General features: G+C 39.1%; 1 long non-coding RNA gene across 1 annotated transcript; it reads left to right on the top strand.

Moving 5' to 3' along the window:
• Positions 1-15,034: 15,034 nt before the first annotated feature.
• On the top strand, positions 15,035-17,582 carry LOC120288676. Its single transcript, XR_005546777.1, has 6 exons — positions 15,035-15,071; positions 15,571-15,659; positions 15,756-15,849; positions 16,551-16,624; positions 17,275-17,370; positions 17,512-17,582. It is a non-coding gene; the product is annotated as an uncharacterized LOC120288676 (long non-coding RNA).
• Positions 17,583-24,898: the final 7,316 nt, after the last annotated feature.

Raw genomic sequence — 24,898 nt, 5'->3', positions numbered from 1 at the left:
TCGTGAACAGTCCGGCAGCGCACTGTTGGCATGCAACGAACTAGATTTTTCCAGCTGCCGCTCCATATTCTTTTAGTTTGCTTATTGATCGCAGGGTACAAGGTCGTCCCATATAGAAGTTGGAAGCAAACTGGTTTGGACTAGGTGTGAAGAAGGACATTGAATGTGTTTGATTGTTTGGTGGAGATCCGTTTGCGTGCTTTGGGCATTTTCATCATAGAATCAAAGCATCATTTTTCTTTCACATGAGATTAATTTGTATTGCTCGCATCTTGTACATTATTCATTTAACATCGATTGAACAATTAGAATGCCGCACGGGAGTTCAATATTCATAGGAAGAAAGAAACATGGGATGAGAGTGATGATGAAATTATTTATGTGTTTTTTAGCATCATGTCGTGGTCCTGGAGGTGCATTGACCCGGAACCGCCCGACCGCCCAACCGGACGGAACCGCCCGGAACCAAGTTCTTGAGGAAACCAGTCCTGGTCCCGGGTCCAATTGTTGAGAACCGGAACTGGTCCGGTTCCCGGTTCCGTGGGCGGATCCGCCCCGCCGCCCACCCGGACCGAACCGGTACTATTTATAATTAAAACAAAAACAAAAAAAAGTCGCGAACGAAGCCCCCGCCCCTACTTCCAATCGTGTTTCTTCTTCTTCAACCTCCGAGTGTTCCTTTCCTTCTCTTCGTCTTCGATTCCACGGTTCCACGATCCACCCCGAGTATCCACGCCGCCGCTGCTCCTCCTTCCACTGTCCGCCCTCGCGCCGGTCACCACTCGCCAGCGGCCAACCCGTTCCTCCACTAATGCAAGAACTTGACAGAGCTTTAGACACCCCTTTTCCGTCACTCAACAAGGTAAGAAGCGATTTGCTTCTCATCTCTGATTCTCTTCCGATTTCTTCCTCAGTTTTGATTATCTCTCTGCTTCTTCCTCAATCTCTTCTCCGTCTCGATTCCTCACCAAGCATTCACGCCGCCGCTGCTCCTCCTCCGCCACTATCCGCCCGCGCGGCTGCCACTCGCCACAGCCGCTGCTCCTTCGCCTATTGTCCAGCCCTCGCCATAATCGGTTCCATGGATCCACCCAACAAACGGGTGGATCCGGTCCGATTTGCCAACCGGTCCTTAGCGGGCGGTTCCGGTTCTAGGTCAAACCGCCCGCCTAACCATGCACACCCCTATCCCGAGGGATCTGAGGATAAGTAATCAAATTTGCATTTTCAATTTTACTGTAGCCCAATGAGTTTTTCTCTTCGATGGGCCTCGTTGTTCTCGAATGAATAGAGGAGAGAATGGACTGCACCGTGACCGAGTGTCCACCCGTGATCATGAATCGTGGTATACTTCTCACAAAGTGTCGTCTTTCGAACACTTTAATCTCATGGAAGAGTTGGACATAAATCGCCGGATTTACAAATTCGGCTAGTTCTCATGCTAGGTCCGTTCGTTTCATGGAAAATGGATCATCTCCGGAAAACATTTTCCCATAAGTCATTTTCCGGAAAATGGCTATATTTTCCTGTTCGGTTGAAACTTGAATTTTGAGTAGAAAACATTTTCCATTCCGTTCGTTAACTAATTTAATTGTTAGGAAAAATTATCAAAAATTGAATTTTAATATTTTTAATTGACCAAAAATATTTGTATTTTTAAAAATACAATTTTTTATTATTTTCCCCATCCATTAGTTTTTTTATATTTTTTAAAAATGAATTTTTTAATTATTTATATTTTAAAAATCGAAATTTTTATTATTTATTATTTTTCTTTCTTTTTCTTTTTTTCCTTTTTTTCCTTTCCTCCTTCCTCCTCCGTCACCACACGCTTGACACACACTGCTCCAGGTCGACCAAGATCCTGGCCACATCCGGGCGAGCTCAAGGCTCGACTGATCTCGCCCGAGCTGTCGGAGATTCATCGGCCTCGGCGAACTTGGGTGAGGCCCGATTCTGCCTAGCTCGGCCGATTTGGCGAGGCGGTGAGCTCCCGCCCAAGTTGCAGGCTCGAGCTCGCGAGCCTCAAAGTTCGGCCTGGGCGATCGGGCTAGCTAAGCCTCACCACTCTGGGCGGAGCTCAAGCCGCTCGCGCCGCGCCGGTCGCCGTCGCCGTGGCTAGCCACCGGCCAAGATAAGGAAGAAAGATGGAAAGGAAAGAAAGAAAAGGAAAGGAAAAAGAAAAAAGCATAAAAATAAAACAAAAATGTGTTGGCAAAAGATACAGGAAGAAGTTATGGAAAATGTTTTCCACTTTTGAAAAGTGGAAAACATTTTCCTCATCTTTTGAAGGTAGTTTTTTCCATTAATGGAAAACATTTCCTGAGTAGTTGATTTTCCGTGAAACGAACACCGAAAATCCGAAAACATTTTCCTGAAGTCATTTTCAGAAACGAACAAGCCTAAATATGCAAATAATATCTAATGCTCATTTTGATGGAAATGTTTTCAGACGTGTAGCACTTAACGAGGAAACCAAAGAAATCCCACCACCCCCCCAAAAAGGAAACTACAGCTATATAGTCCACTCAAGAAAAAAATACACAGAAAAAAGAGGCGCTATTTCCACCTTTATATGACTAAATCTACCCAATTTTGATCAAAAAGACAAAATAGTGCTCAATCATTCAATTGAAATTTAAGCTAGGGCCTAAATTTATTAACTTTATTAACTTTATTTTATTTTTTATTTCTATGTAAAACCTAGTTACCATATTTAAGAATTTTACATTTACAGTTTTTCTTCATTGTAGGTGTCATGATACATTAAAGACACTACGTTTTTCTTTTCATTGTTAGATTTTCTTCCATAACAATTAGTTTTGTCGAAAAAAGAAATTTCCAAGAAACCTAGTTCTTTTCTATGTTGTTAAGAAAATTGAAAGATACATTGTCAAGTAGAATCTAGAATTTTCTTTGTATATAGACAATGTTTTGACATAATCACTTATTTACAAATGTTCACTTTTGTTGTGCATATCACCATCAAACCCTTCTTACTAGTTTTCTCCTATATACACATATATGAATTGGATGATCGGATGAAGAAATAAAACCTTCTTTGAAGATTTTCCAAAATAACATTCTCCAACGAAAAACTTTAAAAGATGAAATTTAATTAAATAAAAAATTGAATAAGATAATTTTTTTAAATGCCGGTGAAATCTCATCATCGAATTGACATAAATTAATATCATCCATGAAGTGCATCAGAAAAATATTAAGATGCCTCATTGTGCAAATGTTTTTAATTTATTCCTAGATATTCCATAACACTTTACATCTGTGTAAAAGCATCTCACCAATAGGAAAGGAAAAAATAAGTTCTTTAATATATTAAATAAAGAGACTTGATATATATATTTTAGACTAATGAAACTAAAAATAAAAAATTCACCAAGAAAGTGAGCTTTTGAGATGAGAGAGAGAAAGAATAAATAAGTTTTTATAAGAGTACTAATGAAGAAGAGACTTTCAAGTATCTTACTATATCAAATAATTTGTCTTTTTTCCTTACTGGTGGTTTTTACATAGAACGTGGAATTATAGTAATATCTAAGAATACACTAAAAAAATCTTCAATACACTAAAAAGAATAAAACATGTGAAATGTATAATTAAGGCAACTAGATCGTTAATTAAAATAGAAAAGATATGAAAAAAAAGGAACGATTACTTTAAATTGCAATTAAATGATTGAGGGCAAATCAGTCATTTTAGTGCAAATTGGGTAAATTTAGTCATATGTGGAAATCGCCTAAAAAGAAGAAGAAGCTGCTATCGGTTCATACTTAACCACAATTAATATTACCCATGGCACTTTGAAGTCGGCTAGGCTAGGTAGTATGACCACAACTGTCGCATGTATGCACATGTTCTTGCACTTTGTTGTTGTGGCCGACCAATGTCGAGTGAACTGTTCACTAGAGTGAGGGCATTGCTTGTTACTTAGGCAAGACTCACCACCCTTCACCTCATTGGCACCTTTACGCCTTTGTCAAAACTCTTGGACTCGACTTGAGCACCGAGCTCTTTCACCAACTTGACAAGACAATCCATGGACTCGCCCATTCTTCAAAGACAACAACTGAGGAATGAGTCTCGAGTTGGGTCGGTCGTGTATAAATCGGCTGAGTATGGATCACTAAATTTGTATTATTTATAAATGGATCAATTTGGGTTGGACTATCTCGATCCAACCCAAAACCTACACAATCCACCCATTTGACAAGCCTAGCCTTAGAACAAAATGAACTTTGTTGTAAAATTTTTGAAGAATTCAATAAAAGAACCAAGTGAAGCTCTATTCAGTCTCCAAAATTCCAAATTAGGTTGACCACCAATTGGTCCTTTTTCAACTTAATCCCATCTACAAGGGAGTCATGAAGGGATGCGATGAGAGAAAGTACTTCTCGCTAGATTAATAAATAAATAAAAAAGTGAAGGAATGCTGATTGCACAGGCAAATGCCAATAGGTAAAGGATAAAAGTTCACAGAGGAAGAAGAGCTACCACACAAAGCACCGCCTTGAGCCTTGAAACATGCTTTAGTCATACGTTTGTGACACAGCCCACGAATGAAGCATGATCCAAGACCGTTCGTGGTGAGGTCGTGTCACGCACAAGGGCTTGTCCCACGATCGATCCGTGAACAATCCATGATCCGCGCACGACCAGACCATGCGCATTCGGACAAAGGGCCCGTGCACGACGCATGAACGACTCATGATCGTGTTCGGCTGGCCCATGTGCAACCTGCGACTATTCACCCACTCCATGTTAGGCGGCCTTGTTGACTTGCCCTTGTTTCGACACACGCCCATGGGCTTCCCAAGGCTTAGCCATTGAGGGCGCGTTTGGTAACGATTCTATTTTCTAGAACAGATTCTGATCGAAATGATTTTTTTTATATATATTCTATTCCTCGGAACAATTTCTAAGCATTTTAAGCCATTTGGTAACTGTCCCAAATTTCGATTCGGAATTGAATTGCATTTGGTACGTGCTCATTGATTTTATTCCAAATCAATTTCTTTTAATTTTAAATAATTTGTTTACTTTTTTATTTATTTTATTTTTTTCTCCTATTCTTCTTCTTCAAGGTCCGACGATCGGCCGGACGAGAGCTAGCGACCTCACCAGAGCGTCGTCAAGCCCTGGCGAGGCTTCCTAGCCCCGCCGAGCTCGGCCTCACGGTGGCCAAGTGAGCCTCATCGCGGCCAGTGAGCCTCGGGCCGGGCTGGGCCTGCCCTCGCCATCGGTGGGCCGCAAGGCCTGCCTAGCCACCGGCGAGGCTCACCTAGCCTCGTCGGTGGCCGGGCTTGCCTTCGGCGAGCTCACCGGACCTCGCCCGGCTTCGCGAGCCTCGGTGAGCTCGCCGGACCGGTTGCCGGCAACCGCGACAAACGGCAGCGGACGACGGTGGATAGGAACCGCGGGATGGCGGTCGATGAAGAAGAAGAAAGAGAAGAAGAGAAAATTGAAGAAGAAGAGAGTTGTTTTGATTCTTAGATTTATTCCTTGAATAAGAATCTTTTTTTCATTCTTGATTTTGCTCCAAATTTATTCCGGAACATCAAATTGAAATTTGTTCGGGACAAAAAATTAGAATCGGGTGGATGGTTACCAAACAACCCTGAGTGGATGGTTTTCGTTCAAACACAGCCGTTGGATCGGAGGGACGATCAACGGACGAGATAAGACCCGGGAACTTGTATAAATAGGGGTTCCTCCCCACTGCATCCAGCCCCGTTCACAAGAGAATACACTCGTCTGCACCCGACCCTTGTGCTCGTGCATGTGTGTGTGAGAGGCTGACTTGGATCGAAAACTTAAAGCCGCATGGGTAATTGATCAATTGGAAACAACCGACCCAGACATTTGCATCCGACTAATTGAGTTTTCCTCTCACAATATGCCATAACACACTTTCCAAGAATAACGTGATGCCCTTGTGATATAAGACAAGCGCAAGTAGATAAAGTTGCCCTATCTAAACAGGCTGTCCTTTACATTTGTCTTGAAGAGAGCTAATTGAAGTTCCTCCCGCAGAGCAATACAAAAGCAGAACTAGAGAGCAAGCTAGGAGGCCGCGCTGTAATGTCTATATAATTTGGAATGAAAGTGCAATCCCCCAGGGACTGCAAGATTATCTCACCATAAACATATATTTTGAGCAGTTGATTTCACAATTCGAGAATTTTAATCCACATCATAGGAACAGCTGGAAAGCAGTAGATAATAAAAAGATCATATTTAAATTGCCGCAAAATGGGCCAGGAACATAGGAATTCGTAGAATTTGATCATCGTAAGCAGTCATATCAGCTCAAATCATTACTGTGGTTTTAACAAACACAGATGGAGAAGTCAAAATTGTAGAGATAACAAAAGAGGACAAAGTTCCAACATCCTTTGTACATCATATCTTGAGACCAAAGTTGCTCCAAAAGAGATATACAATATGATCGAAAATAGTCATCGGAACAAGTTGCATAAAACACATCCTAGATATTGTTGGAACACCATACTACTCATCAAAATTATTGCTGCTTGCGTTGAAACACTATATACTCATAAAAATCCTGAAGCCAAGTGACCTACTTCAGTAGATTGAGAAAAAGGTCCAAAATGAGATTGTTTAATCTTTTAATCAATGCGGCTCTCTCCACCACTGCCTGCATCTCGGGTGAATTGCAGTTTACTCCTTTCTTTCAACTCCCCCTCCCTCTTTGAGTCTTCCAACAATTCCAATCCTTCCTTCCTAACCCCTTCATCCAAGCCATCCAAGCCAGTCCTAGACATTTGTAACATGTCATCAATATATACATGCATAATTTGACTTTGATGCCAGTCGAAGCAACAAATTTATAGCACCACAAGTCATGCTCTTCTCACCATTGCTTCTTTGCGCCAGCGGCAGCATCACCAATCTTCTACCCCCAATTTTTCTTAGACAAATTGAAAATTTTCGGCTCGAGGATCACGATCATCGATCCTCTTCCCATTCTTCCTGCGTCTGCCGTACTTCTTCTTGAGAACTCGGAGCCAGCTGACCATCGATAAAGTCCCTTGAAGGTGGCTTCTTCAACTTGTTTTCTTCTTGCAGTAATCAGAAGAAGAAGTCGCCGCATAAGGTGGCTTCTTCAACTTGTCCTTTGCTTCCAAAGAAGAACTGCCCTTTGGCCTTAGAGTGTTCGAGCTTGTCAGGAGGTGGATGGCTCGGATTTCGGATTTCGACTTTTCAGAAGAGGCCTCCCACTTCGGATTCATACTCAGATTGGGTAGACAAAGACATTGAGATTTTCTGCGGCTGCAGAGTATACGTTTGCGGTATTTTTCTCGCGTTTCTTGTGATCATCGTTGCGTTCAAATTCGACCTTGATTCCTCAGATTCTCGTTCTTCTTATGGTCTCGTCGGACGATTTGCTGGAGAAGGAAACCGGCAGCTGCTCTTTCACCGAACTGGATCCTTTTCACTGGAACTGGACGACCAAACGCAACCAAAGGTTCCAGTTCCGGTGAAGAAGCAATTGCCAGCCACTTTCTCCAACAAATCGTCCGAGGTAGGACCATAAGGGAAGAAGGGCCGAATCTGTATCTGATGAGATACAATCAAGAAAGCAGGAGAAAAATCGTGTGAGCTAGGGTTTATGTGCATTGATGGAGGTATGAGATCGGCGGTCTGAAAGTGTGTTTCCCTATTCCAAGTATTGGCCGGTAGGGTAGGGTGATCGGTTCTCGATTGGTCTAATCCTACCCATGATCCGAACCAGAAGACCAGTAACTTGTTTCGGAATTGAGAACCGGATAACCTAAGACTAGACCGGGCTGGACCGACTCGTTTAGTTTTCGGGTGGTCAATTCAATGGGTGGATTCACATATCTTGGCCGAAAGTTTTTAAATAATTGAATTGCCAATTCATGCCGCAATTTGAAACTGGGATTTCGTTCAAGATTTGTTTGTAGGGGCACACACTTCGATAAAAGGAGGATTGATTGGATTTTTTTTTCCATAAACGACAGATTCACAAATTTAAGGAACGTGCGGGTAAGTGAGGGAAGTAAAATGAGTGAATCTTTACTAGAAAGAAAGAAGCAAGAGACACAAGGAGCAAGTTAGATGAATATTTATAGCAATATGAAAGAAATAAAGATTTGGCTTCATTATGAAATAAGCAAGGCGTGGGAGGAGATTAGGATTTAAGTTTACATTTTACTTTTGCAAAATGAAAAACATGTAAATTGGTCTGTTTTGGTTTCCACTCTGGAATTGGACATAAAATCACCAATTCAATTTTATGGAATTGAGAACTAGACTGGTACCCCTAAGAATCGCTCAAAATCGGCGATTTGATTAGGTCTGGGTGATTTTGGGTTTGGGTATTTCTATATGGTCACCCTTACTGGCTAGAAGGAAACAAAGGGATCTCTATAAAACAAGAAAAACTTCTTTTAAACCTAATCAACAAATTCCTTTTCTCACTTTTCTTGCAGCAAGCCACTTTATTATTGCAAATGACTTTGAATTTTTGGATGCTGTGCTTGTCTTCTATGTTTATATGTAATAATGATGAGTAGTCATTTAGTAAACGATTTTTTCCCATCGAAAAGAAAACAATAAATCCTTTTTCTTAACTTCATAAACCGATTTTTGATATGTCTTATGAGTAGAAGTTTGATTAAAAAAATATAACTGTTAAATTCCTTACAATTGTCATAGTAGAGAACTCAATTCTACCCATATAAGTTTATTATTATTTTTTGAAGAATTTATAGCACCATCCTTGTACCCAACAATAGAAATGAGTTGGTTCTCATTATTCTCTAAAACTCTTAATATAGCGTTTATTAAAAAATGATGATTTTTGTTTCTCATAGAAACATCAGTAAAAGAATAATGCAAATCATGTCTTTTGAAAAAAAAAAATGAACTGGACGACGTGGTTTTCACTTTGACCATGGAGAAAAAGAGTAGTGTAAATCTTCACCTTTTGGGGTTCTTTATGCCTTGCGGTTTCAAAATGAAAACTCGATGATAAGTTTTGGATTTTGATTAGGTCAATTGTCAGTATAAAAAAAATTTACACATGGTGTTTATAGATATAATTATGTAACCGCATTCATTTACATGTCTTCATCTAATTGTAAATGTGCAAAATGTTTTTCTACCCTAGTAATGGACATAACTGAACGAGATTAACTGTTATTATCTTGAAAATAATATTTGCAACACCCGTCACTCTATTTTCCTCTTCTTTTCGCAATATTTCTATAATTTTAGTTTTTTTTTTTTGGCGTCTGAATGTTTTAGTGGGATTATTTTGAAGTTCTAACTAGTGTGACCTTTCTCTAAAGTACGTCTTCAAAGGCTGTAATTTAACGGAAAATGGATGATTTGGAATATATTTTCTAAAATAATAATTTGTATTGTTAATAAAAGTAGTCAATGAAGATCATTTTCATTGTTAATAATGATTTATTCCTATATATTTTCGTTGAGGATGAAAATATTTTTCCTTCCCATATTTTCAAACTGATATTAGCAATCATTCTGGAGAAAAATATTTTCAAATTATTAAAATATATAGTCTTTATTTATGTCCAAATAAATGGAGAATTACCAAAAAATCTTGAACCTATTGTAATTGTGCCAATTCAGTCCTAATTTTTTTGCCAATTTATTCCTAAACCTTTTACAATTGTGTCAATTCAATCTATTCGGCCAAAATTACCGGCGAACGCCGATGTGGCAATTTTAAATATTTCTAAATATTTTTTCGAATTTATTATTATTTTTTCCCCAATAGCTGGCCAGACGCAAGGGTTGGCGAATATCACCGGCCACTAGCGGGCGCGAGCCTCGCCCGCGACGGCGGGCCGCCATCGCCGGCCACCGCAGGTCGACCCTCGCCTTGGCTGCAGGCACAATTGCAATAGGTTTATGACTTTTTGGCAATTCTCACTCTAAATAAATGGCAATGGATTAACTTGAAATCACCCAACATTCCACATAATCACATTGGGGCATTTTCTTCTATGTTTATTTTTATAATTTACGGTGTGATTAATAAAAAGTCTCTAGCTATATGGAAGGACTTATAAAAAATATTGATCATGCGCTCTTCTATGAAATTAAAAGGGAAAATGATACAAATAATTCTTGAATTAATGTAGTCCATGAACTTTAACTATTTGTGCAATATGGTCCCTAAATTTTAATTTATTCGATGTTATCCTTAAACTTTTAGTACTTGTTCAACTTAATCTCTGAAAAAGGCCGAGAACTATATTATATATTGGGTTAAAGTTCAAGTACTAAAATGAACAAATTAAAAGTTCGGGGACCATATTACATATTGGAAGAAAAATTTAGAGACGGTTTGAGTCATTATCCCAAATTGAGACATCTACTACAATAATTTAACATAAACCCATGTGGAGTTAATATTAAGAAAAGTTAAATCTCAAATAATAAAGGTTAAAATAAAATCAAAAGTAAAAGTCATCTAGACACATTTACTTAGCATGTCTTGTTTGTGTTGTCTTCTTTTAGATTGTGTTTGATGTTTTGGATTCTACTTAGAATAGAGTTGAATATGATAGAATATAAAATTTGAAGAATTTGCTATATCCTATCAATTGCTTGATGAAAACGGTGACAAAGTAGGATAATTCCATTCCATATAATGTCCATTGTTTGGTATGAACGATATCTATGTAAAATGGATCTAAAAATAAACAAGTGAGATGGTAATAACTCAATTCATGTTTATCTTCAACAAGAAAGGAACTAATCACACACCATTTTAGAGTCACAAGTACGATTATGACAAGAAATTTAACGAGGTTATGGCAACATTGATGAGGTCGATTCCAATGAATGTCAAATCTAGTCCAAGAGAGAAAATATGATTATTTAGCTTCACCATTCCAAAAGTATAGTGGTTTAAACTCTCCTTGCCTTCATGAAATTTCTATGTGTACCACAAAGCTATGGAAGAGAAGAAGTTTCAACTCTCTTGTTGTCTTAATAGAATTTTTACGTGAAACCAAAGAGCTATGAAGAACGGATGAAAGTCCACAAAACTAATTTCTGAAAAATGCTTTCACTCAAACAAACACCCTCTTAGTTTTAATTGTGCGCATGGGGCCACTGTGAGAGTAGAAACATTAATTTGCTCCAAAAATGAGAACAAAAGGGAGGGTAAATACCACAAACAAATCCCAAATTATGTCCAACAGCGACACAAATATCCTAAACTTCGGTTTGTATCACTTAAAACCTTAAACTTGCCCATCATGACAAAATATCCTACATTTTTTTGTTACGAACCTAAATTTATACCTACGTGACATATATACTATCTATTTTAGTCACGCCGGTATAAGTTTGAGGTATTTTATGACATAAAAAATTTGGAAACACTACAATGTCACAATGGTCAAATGTATGATTTTTAGTGACACAAAATTTTGATATTTGTATTACAATTGTTATAGTTTAGGTTTTTATCATGTTAATCCCAAGATAAATGATATTGACAAGAGAAAAAAAGATACAATTAATTAATTAGTGAGCGAAAGGAAGTTGTGTATTTTCAAGGACCCGAACTTTATGGCGCGTTTGGTAACGATTCTATTTATGGGAACATATTTTGATCAAACGATTCTTTTTTATTTTATTCCCGGAAACAATTTCTCAGCAAAAGAACGCGTTTGGTAACTGTATAAAATTTCTGATTTTGTAATAGAAAAAGAACAAAAAATGCTTTTGGTAACTACATAAAATTTCTATTCTAATTCTAAAATTTTATCAAATTAAAAAAATTCTATTGATTAATTATATTTATACTAAGTAATAAACATATTAACTAATCAAATTTTTATTAAATAGTAAATAATAAACTATAGTATAAACTATAAATTAAAACACAAAATTAAATATGTATTCTATAAATAGCAAAATTTAATTCATATTTCAAATCATTTTTTATTTTAAATATATTTTTTCATTTTCCTTTCTTCCTCCCCTTCTTCTTCTTCTTCTTCTTGGCTGGTCGTGACCTTGGGACGATCGGCATCGGCCAGTGAGGGCCGGCGACCTCACCGGAGCGTCACCGCCTCCTTGTCGACCAAGCCTTGCGTGGCTGGCAAGCCTTACCGAGATCGTGAGGCGCACCCGGCCTCACCGAGCCTCTTCGGTGGCTAGGCTTGCCTCCAACAAGCTCGCCGGATGTCGCCACCTCGCCTAGTGAGCCTTTGTCAAGCTCACCAAAACCGGTTGTGGCGACCGGCGGCAAAGTGGGCGGTGGACAGCAGAACCACGATCGTGGCGGTAGATGAATAAGAAAGGGAAGAAGAAGAAGAGAAAATAGAAGAAACAAGAAAATGGCTTTGATTCTTGTTTGATTCTTAGATTTGTTGGGAATAAGAATCAATTTTTTTCTTTTTTTTTATTCTGTTCCAAATCTACTTCGGGAACAAAATAATAAATTTGTTTCCTGAAATGAAAATTTTACCAAAAACGATTCCGATACAAAACTTTTTCGAACAAAAAATCAGAATCAATGTCTGTTTGAATGGTTACCAAATAGGCCCTTATAATATGTGATTTGTTTTCTTTATTAGGGTTACTGAAAAGCATGTGCTCCTTGTGCTTTGAGAATCGCGATCTTTGCTGTTTTAAGGTCCGTCGCGCGCAATTTCCAACGCTATCCTCGGTTTCCATTTCTGTCGAACTCGAGTGACCGCTCTTTCTAGGATATGTTCCCATGATCAAGAAGCACGAATGTTGGACCATCAAGCAATGTCAACATAACGTGAGACACCAAGAATTTCTTCTTCTTCACTTCTTTTTTATTACAAAATTCCTTTTAAAATCTAATGATTATTCCTAGTGCAGAATGTACCATCATCTCCAGACATAAAGTTAAAGCAACGTCGACATAACGTGATACACCAAGAATTTCTTCTTCTCTATTACAAAATTCCCTTTAAAATCTAATGATTATTCCTAGTGCAAAATGTACCATCATCTCTAGACATAAAGTTGGTGACCGTATTGACAAATGACATCTCCAATCCAGCGTTTGTTAATAATTTTTTTTTTTTGGTCAAAAGTGATATATATATTCGCTAAGTAGTCTTAAAAGACAACGATGGTTTACAATCTGCAACTAAAATTTCCCATAGAAAATAAGGGGGTGTATGTACCCAATTAAACGGAAGTTTCTTGGCTCGATGAGTACGTACCAGCCAATCTGCAGCTTTGTTCGCGTCTCGGGGGCAATATGTTACGGATACATTGTTGCACTTGGATAGCTCGTCTCTACAGCATTGGATGATATCTTTTAAATTCCAAGGTGTCCTGGCCCGGCCCATGATGAAGTCCACGACAGCCAAACTATCACTTTCGCAGATCCCTTGAACTGGTTGGCTTCCCACGTGTGTTGACTTTAACTCCTTGAGATAGCATATCCCGTGTAACACAGCCTTCGCTTCCGCTCAGACGCCGAAGAAACCCTAGCTTCTGCTGTGAAGCCATCAACTACACGCCCTTCTCCATCCCGAGCGATTCCAGCAACGGAACAAAGAAACTCGCCGGGAACCCATGATGCGTCGACGTTCAATTTCAATTCCCGACCTCTCGGTGGTGTCCATGACTCCGGTAGGTATTGGTCGTTCTTTGGCCGGACTGGTTCTTCGTCCCTTTGCTGAAGGCGGTATTCTGAGTTCGTACTAGTTCAAGGATGTCCGCGGTTTGGGGAACCTTGCTCGGAAGATCCAGGAGTTTCGCGCCTTCCAGATTTGCCATAGAACCCAAATGGCCGATGAACTCCCGATTAGGTAAATCTCTTCTTGGTTCAAAACCGCCCGGAAGCCACCGGTCGATTCTCTTAAGATGTTTCGTGATATTTATTCCTTGCAAAAGTGTATCTTGCCCAGGATCTGTTTCGTCCATCTACGTAGAGGAATAGATGTTCGATTGTTTCAACTTGCGTATAACACAAATGACATAATGGATCTGACCGATCTTTCTTTTGTATAGATTTTCCTTGTGGGAACAGCATTTTGACATATGCTCCGGAAAGGTTCGGATCCGTGGTGGAACCGATAGCGCCCGGATCTCGTGTCCATAAAGTGCGTGGAGGCTGGTAAGAACAAGTTGCTCTATTCTCGATTTAGTCGATTGTTGGATAAACGAGCCCGTTGTAACCGCTCTTGACTGTAAATTCCCCCCGTCTTCATTTCCCAGTCCAGATTCTCCATCGGTTTGGGGCTCTTTTGCTCAAGGGAATGGCTTGGATCTCGTTGGCTATTTTGTCCTCAAAAGCATTGAATGAGAGACTGCTTCCAAGTTCGAGATTCTTCGTTAATCAAACTTTCCACCCGTGGTAGGTTCTGCATTTGAGTGACTTGCCCTCCCGTGAATTCTGTGATAACCATGTATCCTCTCTTATTTTGATGGATTTGCCGTCCCCGACCGACCATTTGACATCTCGCTTTGAGGGTGTCTTGACCCAACAGATATTATTCCAGCCCCAAGATGATTTCTCGCCCTTCCATTGCACTCCATAGATCGCCCGAGGATAATATATGCCTTTAAAACTTGACTCCATAATGCATTCGGGGAAGTATGAAGCTGCCATGCTTGTTTGCCAAGCATTGCACAGTTGAAGGTAATTAAGTCTTTAAACCCCATCCCTCCTTCATCTTTTCTGTTTTTCAGAACTTCCCGTTCCTCCTGTGTATGCCCTTCGTGTTATCCCCTTTTACGCCACTGCATGAAGCTATTCGCCTTTCAATTGCTTTGCAGATCGACACTGGCAATTTAAAGATCGACATGGCGTATGTAGGGATGGCCTGCACCACACTCTTAATCAAGATTTCCTTTCCGGCTTTAGTAAGTAACTTTTCCTTCCAACCCTCCAGCTTTGCGTTGACCCTTGTTAATATCCATGCGAAAACTTCTTTTCTGGATTGTCCCCATTCTGTAGGGAGGCCTAAGTATTTGCCTCCGTCTTTTCAAAAACAGTACTCTCAACTCATGTGCCATGTTCCTTTTAAGTGGTAAGGGACAATTCTTACTGAAATAAACTCCTGACTTGTTTAAATTTACCGCTTGCCCCGTTGCATAACAGTACTAGTTTAGTGTGAGAGTCAAATTCGACATTCCATTAGAGTAGCATCCAGAAAAAATGACATCATCCGCAAAACAGAAGGTGAGATAACTTAGGACAGATCTATTAAGCTGTATACCTTTGATGCTGCCATCCGCAATCGCCTTTTGCATCAGCCATGTTAGCACATTTGTGATAATGATAAATAGATAAGGAGACAAAGGATCTCCTTGCCTGTGGATGGACTGAAAAAAGGGGTTGGTTCGCCATTGATCTTGACACTGAATGTCACTGTTGTTATGCATTGCATGATTAGAGTAACCCATTTCTCGAAAATCCCATTTTCAGCATGCAATCCCGAACAAAGTCCCATTCTATTCTGTCATATGCTTTCGCATATCTAATTTGAGTACTGCCTGATGTTTTTTCTTTCTTTTTGTAATGCGCAGTTGATGTAACACTTCCTGTACAATTATGATGTTGTCTTGTATCTGTCTCCCCTGAACGAATGCACTCGGTTCTGGTTCGATTATCTCTGGTAGCCACTTTTTCAATCTGTTTGCTAATAGCTTTGAGATAATTTTATAACTGAAATTGCATAAGCTGATGGGCCTATACTGACTGATTATCTCAGGATTTTTCACTTTGGGGATCAAGGTTATATAAGTCTGATTCAAATGAGGGTCCATAATACCTGTACTGAAGAAATTCTGTACAAGCTGGAACAGGTCAGTCTGTATAATATCCCAAGCATTTTGATAGAAAAGCCCATTGAAACCATCGTACCGGCGCTTTCAATGCTCCCATTTGAAAAACTGCTTCTCGCACTTCCTCCATTGTAGGTTTTGCCACTAATGATGCATTGATACTGTCATTAATAGGGGATAGGCATTGATTTAGTATTGGCTGATAATTTCTTTGCCCTGCTGTTCTGTATAAGTTGCTGTAAAAAGTTTGAATATGGTTTCTAATAGCTCCTGGATCCCGACACCATCGATTATCTTCCAAAGCATTGTAATGTGATTTCGTGTCTCCGTTGAACTGTTGTGGCATGAAAAATTTTGTATTTTTATCTCCCCATTGTAACCATTTAATTCGTGATCTCAATCCCCACACTTTTGTTCCTCCCGCTTCCTCGCATGTCTAGCTGGTGTATAATGCTTTGTACTTCCTTTCTGCTTGTATGTTCTTGTGACCGATTTGTTATGGCTGTTAATGTTTGAGTGAGCTCCTTTATCCTGCTGGGTGCATAAGCAAACTTCTCCTTGCTCCACTGTATGAGTTCTTTTGAGGTCGCTTGGAGTTTTTCTGAAAATGTGGCCTGGGAATAAGTTCATGGCTCCGTGTTATGAATAACTCCGTGGATATTCTTCATGTTCAAGCCAGAAAGCCTCCATTTTGAATTCTCTTCTTCTTTTCTTGCATTCAGGGTATAGCTTAAGGACAAGAGGACTGTGGTCCAAACCTATTGCTGGAAGGGCATGGACTTCCGCATCATGAAAGGTAATTCGCCATTCCAAAGTACATAACACCCTGTCCAATCGTTTTTTAACCAAATCCCCCCCTTCTCGATTGTTAGCCCATGTGTATGCACATCCTTGGCTATCCATATCCATCAAAGACATCTCATTGAGCATATCTCTAAAAGCTGCAAGTCTTTTTGTTATCTGCCTCTCTTTTCCCTACCTTCTCCCATACATATAGAATCTCATTAAAATCCCCATGCATATCCATGGAATTGAGCTTTCGTGAGGTTTCATTGTTTGCAATTGTTGCCATAGTTTCTGCCTCTCTTCAAAATTTGTTGAAGCATGAATAAAAGTGATCTGCATAGCTTGTTTTCTGGCCGAATCGGTGCAATGTACATCAATGAACTGTTTGGAGCCGTGTTGCACTTTCGGTGTTATTTCCCATTCCACATCAACGCCAGTCCCCCGATATGCCTATAGGATTTTCTAGGAATAGGTGCTGAAACTGAAGTTTTCTGCAAATATTTTCCACCATCGTTGCTTTGTTTTTAGTTTCCATAAGAAAACTATACTTGGGCCTTTCGAGAGCATTCAAAGCTCAGTAGTTCCCGGATTGTCAGGGGGTTGCCCAGCCCCTGACAATTCCAACTGATAATTTTCATGTCGTCTGTGGTGGCTTATTAGGGCTAGCCACCAGAGCCCAATCTATTCCTTCTGCAAGCAACTTCACTGGAGTCTCCATCATACTCGAGTCATCTATGAGAATTGGAGATGGTGCAGGTAAGCATTTCTGCTTTTTTGCTTTCTGCACCTTCATGTGCTTCTTACTACTTTTTCCTATTTTCAAAGAAGTCTGTATGGGAACATCTGAACACATGACCTGTTTACCATGATCTTTGATTACCTGCTGATTTGAAATAGGGACTTCCATAATCTCCTGCTCCTTGGAATTTTCTACTCGCTTATTGCTGCAAGCTTCTAGTCTCATTTCTCTGGCCTTTCTCTAGTGCTATTATATCCTCGCTCCCTAGCTGAGATGATACTGGTATAGTTTCTTCTATTATAAGTTCTTCATCAATGTTTCCATAAAAGCCTCCCAATAAGGACTATGATCACTTACTTCTGCTTTCAGCCGGGGTCCATAGGAGCCAATTTTATCAACTGCCCAAGGTGATTCCGAGTAAGGAATTTCTAGACAATCTTGGGCATAGTGGCCAATTCTTCCACAAGAGTAGCAGTAATGAGGTAACCGCTCGTATTTAAATTCGACCCACAACCATTTATTTCCGATATCCAAAATGGCTCCTGCTTTCAGAGGAGTAGATAAGTCAATTTCTACTCTTACTCTTCCTCTTTTTTGCTGCATAGTGCCCATAGATTCTAGCTGGATATCCTTTACTTGCCCCAATTTATTTCCCAGATCATGGTAAACTGGTTCGATCCTCCAACCAGGGGGTATACCTACAAGTCTTACCCAAAAAGCAGCTCTGGAAAAATCATAACAATGTTCTGGAATGTCAGGCTCACCTTTGTTTAAGGACGAGCAAATTACTCGAGTAGGACCATGGTGCAGATTGCATAATTCTCTCCTTTTCCTCCTCGATTGAAAGACGAAGGTAAAGAGACCTGGTCCTTTTTGTGCACACGTTACTGCTTCTGTCTTCCAGGCTTTCTTCATAGTAGTGAAAAATGCAGGAAAATTGACGTTGGGTCTAGAATATAGTTTGCCCATAATTGTTCTGTTGCATTCATCTCTTTTTTGTGCTGATATCTCTGGGCTTACTTCAACCACATCTTCCTCAGACCATAGATGTCCGAGTCGTTTACATAATGCTGCCACCCGCAACTCGTTTTCTTCTTTACTATCCATACTATTTGACTAGATTAATAAAAGAAAAGACTGGTTATAAGAGCAGGGAAAGACTCCGGCATGAACACATACTGTTGGGGGCAAGATAAATTTTCATTACTTCCGTCTTCTTCTCAAAGTCTTCTGGTTCTTTTATCAAACATCTGACTGGCATATACTCATGACTACGTGCATCAGGTTTCCTCGTCAAGTCTCAGAATCAAATCACTCCAACAACAAATGCTGCATATATCCCAGTCGACATTTCTTCTCTCCATTAGACGATGAGGATGAACTCCTACCTTAATCAAGCCCCAAGAGCGTGGATTCCATCTGACCCAGCCTCGACCAACACAATTGTTCTCTCGAGTGAAGAGGAGGCCACTGCTCTCAGTGTAATCTAGATCGAATGAGAAATTTTTTTGGGTTTTCCTTTTGAAACATCATTGTATGGGAAGGAACAGAGAAAAGCGAGAGTGATTGTCGTGATCAACTCTAGGGTTTTGGGGAAAAACAGCACTACCAGAGGGTAGAGAGAAACTCGCATAAAACGAGAGAAGGTGAGACTCGCGTTTGTTAATAATTGAACTAAGCCAAATGTACTTCTTTTGTTTAATTTTCAAGTCAAAATATAAAATATTATTCACATATTTTTGAAAATATGAACATCCGTATATCGATGTATGTGCCTATGTTTATATCATGAGTCATAAGATACAAACTAAGCAAAAAGTAAAACCCAATTCAAACACGTTCTCGTTTTAATAAAACAAACAGCTCATGTAAAAGTCGTTCGGATGTCGTGTTCATTTTTTTTTTTTGGGGGTTTTGGGGGCGGCATGGGGCACTGGTTTTGGTGCTCCAAATGGGGGAATGTTACTCAATTTTAAACTTATTATATCGTTACTAATTTAGTTTTGAATTTTCTAATTTTATCAATTTAGTCTTAAACCATTATATGAAATTTCAATGTAAATCTTTGGGTCAACTTTCGCTTGAAATCACTATGTATACTAATTAGTCCAAACTACGTATGCTATTGTATATATGCTAATTCAGTCCTAAATTTTCAATTTAGTCTTAAATATTTATATAAAATTCTAATGTAAATCTTTCTATCAATTTTCGTTGAAAATCACTATGTAGCAATTGAGTTTTCATTAGCCATCCTATGTGACACATCAATGTGTCAATGATTTTCAGCAAAATTGACCGAAATGACTACATTAGAATTTCGTACAAAGATTTAAGAAAATTGAGAAGGTTAGGATTGAATTGACTAATAAGTTTAGAATTGATTGGGTAAATTTTCTTCCAAAAAAGGTAATAATGTATTAACGTCTCTTAAACTCCCCCTCATGTTTCCTCGGGCCAATTGATCCGTAGCTCATGGAGCATTTCCGCATCAATGCTTTGCAAATCTCACTCGGCTCACATGGTTCCCTTAAATCTAATTGGGTCGATATTAATTAATCGTTCAAGGGCTGATGATCCCAATAGTCGTGCGAGAATTTTCAAAAGCCATGGGACTGGGACCAAAAAGCTGTTTAAATTGGCCTCGACCGCCGCAAAGATGGGATGTTCTTGTCCAACCCATCGGAAGCAGCATTTCTCTCGTTCACGTAAATTTCCCAAAATTAGAGCCGGCCCGCTTATCAAAAATGGAAAGGGAAATGGATGGATGAATCGAGGGATAACTGCGGAACTGCCTTTTGTAACGTGTTTGCCGTAGATCAATTGAGTTCTTAACGTTTCAATTAGGTTGATTAGTATTTAGTATTACGTCTGTTGGTCACTTGGTTCTTGAATTTTCAATTAGGTCCATTAAATTCTTAATATTTGCACCAAAAAAAAATATATATATATATACAATCAAATCCTATAATTGCCATAAGTGGCTTTTCGATGCTCGAAAAGATTCCTATGAGGCTTTTCTGCCACCGTGCGCATGTACATGGTAAATGGCACAACTGTCTTAGCCTAGAAAAGACGGTGTTTGAGATTTTTCCTACAAAACCCCCAAAGCAAACCTTCAAATCCCCAATTAAGCAAAACCTAAAATAGCAATTAGCAACAACAAAATCCCTAAATTTCATTCCTTTAAGAAACTGTGTCTTTTTGTTGAGAAAGTGAGCCACTGTTGCATGATGTCAAGGGTAAAGGAGGGGAGAACGAGGGGAATCGCATTCGTCATAGTTTGAGAAAAGAGAGGCACTTACTTAGGACTTCAAGAACTTGATTGATCAAATTGTAGAGTTAAGGACTCGATGGCTGGCAACTACGACGCTAACGGCAATTGAATTCTAGGGATTCAATTAATAAAAGGCCAAAAAATTAAGATTTAATTTGGCACTTATCTCGATTGATATCTATTATCCGTTACGAAATATGACACACATGCATTGTTGGCCAGCTTGTCGACAACTTAAACTTTTGAAAGAACCACTTCTATAACATAATAATATAGAACATGTCAAGCGTTCAAATCTGATACTCCCCCTCATTTTTAACTCGCATAGTATTGCTGCCATTTTGAATGTTTTCTAGCTCTTTGGTTGTTTCGTTTAATTACGGCCATGCACTTTTAGAGGACTAATGTATCTCTCGAAAGAGAGTAGTAAGTAATATAATTATCCTATACTATTTGATGCAAGAACATCTGACTTAGCTCCATCGAAAAACTCGGGAGCATCGATGATGATTCAAGTCAAGGTAGAATTTGGGCATAATGTGAGTTGATGGGTCCAAAATGAAATTATCCACGGAGAAGACTATTGATCATGAAACCGATTAGGAAGTTGTTGATTTACCATATTAGTTGTCAATTTCAAAATTAATCAACAACATACTGACAAGAGGCTATTCTGGTCTATTTCCCTGGATATTTGAAGAATTCTTGAGATGGTTATTTGTTGGTCAAAGCTGAAATTTTCCCTTTAGGTCTTGATGGTGAGCTTTTCGTATCTTGAAATCTTATATCCTTAGTAGGTGGCTTGTCCTTTAAGCCTTGATGGTGAACTTTGTCGATAATGATCTTCATCCTTGGTTGGTGGATCGTCTTTTAAACCTTGGTGGTGATCGCATTTTATCTTCCATTTGGATTTCATCCATCAAGAACCATTCCCAATACATACCATTTCCATACACTAAACCAAAATATTCCTCTATTTCTGGAATCACTTGCCCATACACACATCCCTATTGGTCCGTTTTCGGATGGATTAACTTTTGAAAAGAAGGAATTGTCTACCTAAGTTGTTAGTTTAAATTGATTATATATATATGATTATGGGGCACATCAAGGAAGAAGCGTCACCTCGTGCTTTACCCGCGTTAGAGTAGATGGCTTTTTGATGTGGAAAGGAAAGATGTGATTGCCTTTTGAAACTAGGGCGGCAAAATCATGAGATTGAATCCTTAGTCTCGAAAAGACAGACACTACATCTATAAATAACTATGGAAAAGATTATGACAGCTCACTTTCTAACACCTTAAAAACCTCAACTTTGAGTATACTCCCAATTTTACTTCATCAAAGCATCATTGAGCCTAGGGGTGTGCATGGTCCGGGCGGGCGGTTCCCAACCTAGAACCGGGAACCGCCCGCTAAGGACTGATTCCGAAAAATTGGAACTGGGATCCACCCGTTTGTTGCATGGATACACCCGGGAACCGGACCACCGGTTCGGTCCGATTTCCGGATGGATCTATGGAACCGATCTTGACGCGAAACAATTTTGGTTTTTAACATAGAACGGTCGGGTCTATGAGTTGGGAAGGAGGGAAGGAGGTCTTTGGTCGGGTTTTCAATATAGAACGGTTTGCAAAACAATTTTCCGCGGCTGTGGCGGGTGGCGGCTGACGTGAGGGGGCGAATAGCAACGGTGGAGGAGCGGCGGACGGTGTCGACGCTTGGGGAGGAATTGAAATGGCGATAGGATTAGGAGGAACCGAGGAAGAGACAAAGAGAGAGAGAGAACCGAAGATGAAAGGAGTGAGGAGATGAGATCTAATCTAGGGTTTCTTTTAGTAATTTTTTTTTTTAATATTAAAAAGGTTCCAGTCCAGTCTGGGTGGGCGGATCCGCCCATGGAACCGGGAACCGAACCGGTACCCTCCGGTTCCGAAAAATTGGAACCGGGAATCAGACTGGTTCCCTCAAGAACCGCCGGTTCCAGGCAGTTCCGGTCCGGTTCCGGACGGTCCGGGCGATTCCCGGGTATTTTGCACACCCCTAATTGAGCCATAGTTTCAGCAACAAACCTCACCAAACCACCAAATATCATCCTCAAACATTCATATAGTTCATATAAACACAAATCTCAACCTAAGTACGAATCCTAGCCTCAATTACCAATTGCACACATACCCAGTTGAATCATTCATAGTTGCCATGTTTAATTTAGTATCATCCCAATTTGCAATTCGAGACCATAGTAACTAACTCATTGGCGTGCTGCTCTACAATATTTGCTATTGTGTCAACCTTTTTCTTTTTCTGATAGCGACACTCCTTCTATTAGTGGTCTTTTTTACCACAATAAAAATAAGACTTGTCCCTCTTGAAGTTGTTATTATTGCTAGGCTTGTTGATGTTGTTGGTGTCAATAAACTTCCTCTTGTTTCCCTCTTATTTTCTTTGTCTCTACTTATGTTGTCATTCTCAACAAAATGTACCTTATTTGCAACTTCTTTCATGTAATTAGCCTCACATTCTTGATAACCTTCCTCAATTCGAATGTGTTTTATCAAATTATCTACAATTAGGTTCTTGGTTGTATGGAGAAGTTTCTTTCGATAATCATTCCAAGGAGAAAGCAATTTTGATATAATTGCAACAACTTGAAGAGATTTGGAAACTTCAATCATAAGGTCTTTGAGTTTGGGAACATATATTTGAAGTTCCTCAACTTGCTTAAAGACAAATTTTCATTACTCATGGTAAATTCAAAATATTTCAGAGCAGTAAATCTATTGTTACCTTATTTGTCAGTATTGTATTGGCTCTTCAAGACATTCCAAATGTCTTTGGGATTTGTATAATATTGGAAAGTTTCATATAGACGATTTGATAAAGCATTGAGAATCCTTAATCAACACCTCTTTTCATCATCCTCACGCCTTTTCCTTACATCTTTGATTTTATCAGAATCATCATTCTTTGTATTAGGGATAATGGGCAAGTTGGGGTTCAAGATGTGGAAGATACATAATTCAAATGAAAAAAGAATCATATTGTCATTCAACGGATGAAATTGTGTTTCATCATAAGGATCGATTCGCAATTCGATGCACTCGATGCAGCTGATGTCTCCAAGTTTATGACTATAATACCTTAAGATTGTTGGGGAAACTTGATTGCTGAAGAGAGAGAAGTAATAATAGATCATTGATGCTTTGATGTGTGTAGACAATCATTGTCTTTATTGTATTATTTGCCTCCACTATTGTTGCTATCGGGTTTAGAACAAATATACCTCCAAAAGCAAATAAACGAGTTCAACAATTACTTAGTTTCCCTCTTGGAATTTCACCTTGAATATGTTGACGTTGCGTATGTGAAAAGAGAAGAATATAGAGTTCCAAAAAAAAAGCAATTATGAACAGTTATGGTTATAATAAATAATATATTAATTGGTCTCTATTCACAGACAACGAATCAATACATCTCTTGAAAATAGGTACCTTATCCCCAGTTATCACCATTCTTCATATCAAGAACAACCTCATTTCATAACCACCGATAACCTCTTTTTAGGACTAAGAGTCACCTCTAATCATAACCAAGAGTCATGTACTCTCTTAACTAAGAGACAGCTCTTTTATGATAATAAACTATTTCAACTCAATACTCATATAAGTGACTTATAGAGAAGATAGGCAACATCGGAAAATTATGACAGCACAGTATTGATAGTAGACCAAATCCAATATAATCCGTGGATAAGAAAACACATTGAGTGTATACTTGGAACACTCAAAGTAGAAGCAGATGGTAAAAAAACTTACCCGTGATAGTGTTTAGGCCAGGCTGCTTTTGCCAACGATCCAAAGAATCACCATGAGAAGAAAGGACAATATTATATGTTCTTTCCCATCCTCCAAACCTATTCCCTCCTCGAAAACTCTCTAGTTAGACTTCTCACAAGCCTCTGAATTTTGGTATCATCATGAACAAGAGATCTCCGCCGAGAAAATTCCCTATATTAAGTACAATAATCAAGACATAGCACATACCTATATAGTTAATCAGTAACACCTCCAAAACTTGCATTAACAAATTTCCACGCAGAGAATCCTTACTACTGTCGTTAGAATATAGATTCTCAATTCAGCTTGTTCTATTCAATTTGGGCAATAATCACATTTCTTCCAACAACTTTTTGAACACACCATAATGCGTACCATTTTGCAGATTGCATCTATTAAAATGGAGCAACTTATTTAGTCCCAATAATA

The sequence above is a fragment of the Eucalyptus grandis genome, chromosome 1 (assembly GCF_016545825.1).
Source record: "Eucalyptus grandis isolate ANBG69807.140 chromosome 1, ASM1654582v1, whole genome shotgun sequence".
NCBI lineage: Eukaryota > Viridiplantae > Streptophyta > Magnoliopsida > Myrtales > Myrtaceae > Eucalyptus > Eucalyptus grandis.
Note: the sequence above shows the minus strand (reverse complement) of the source record. Positions and strands in the feature narration are given on the sequence as shown.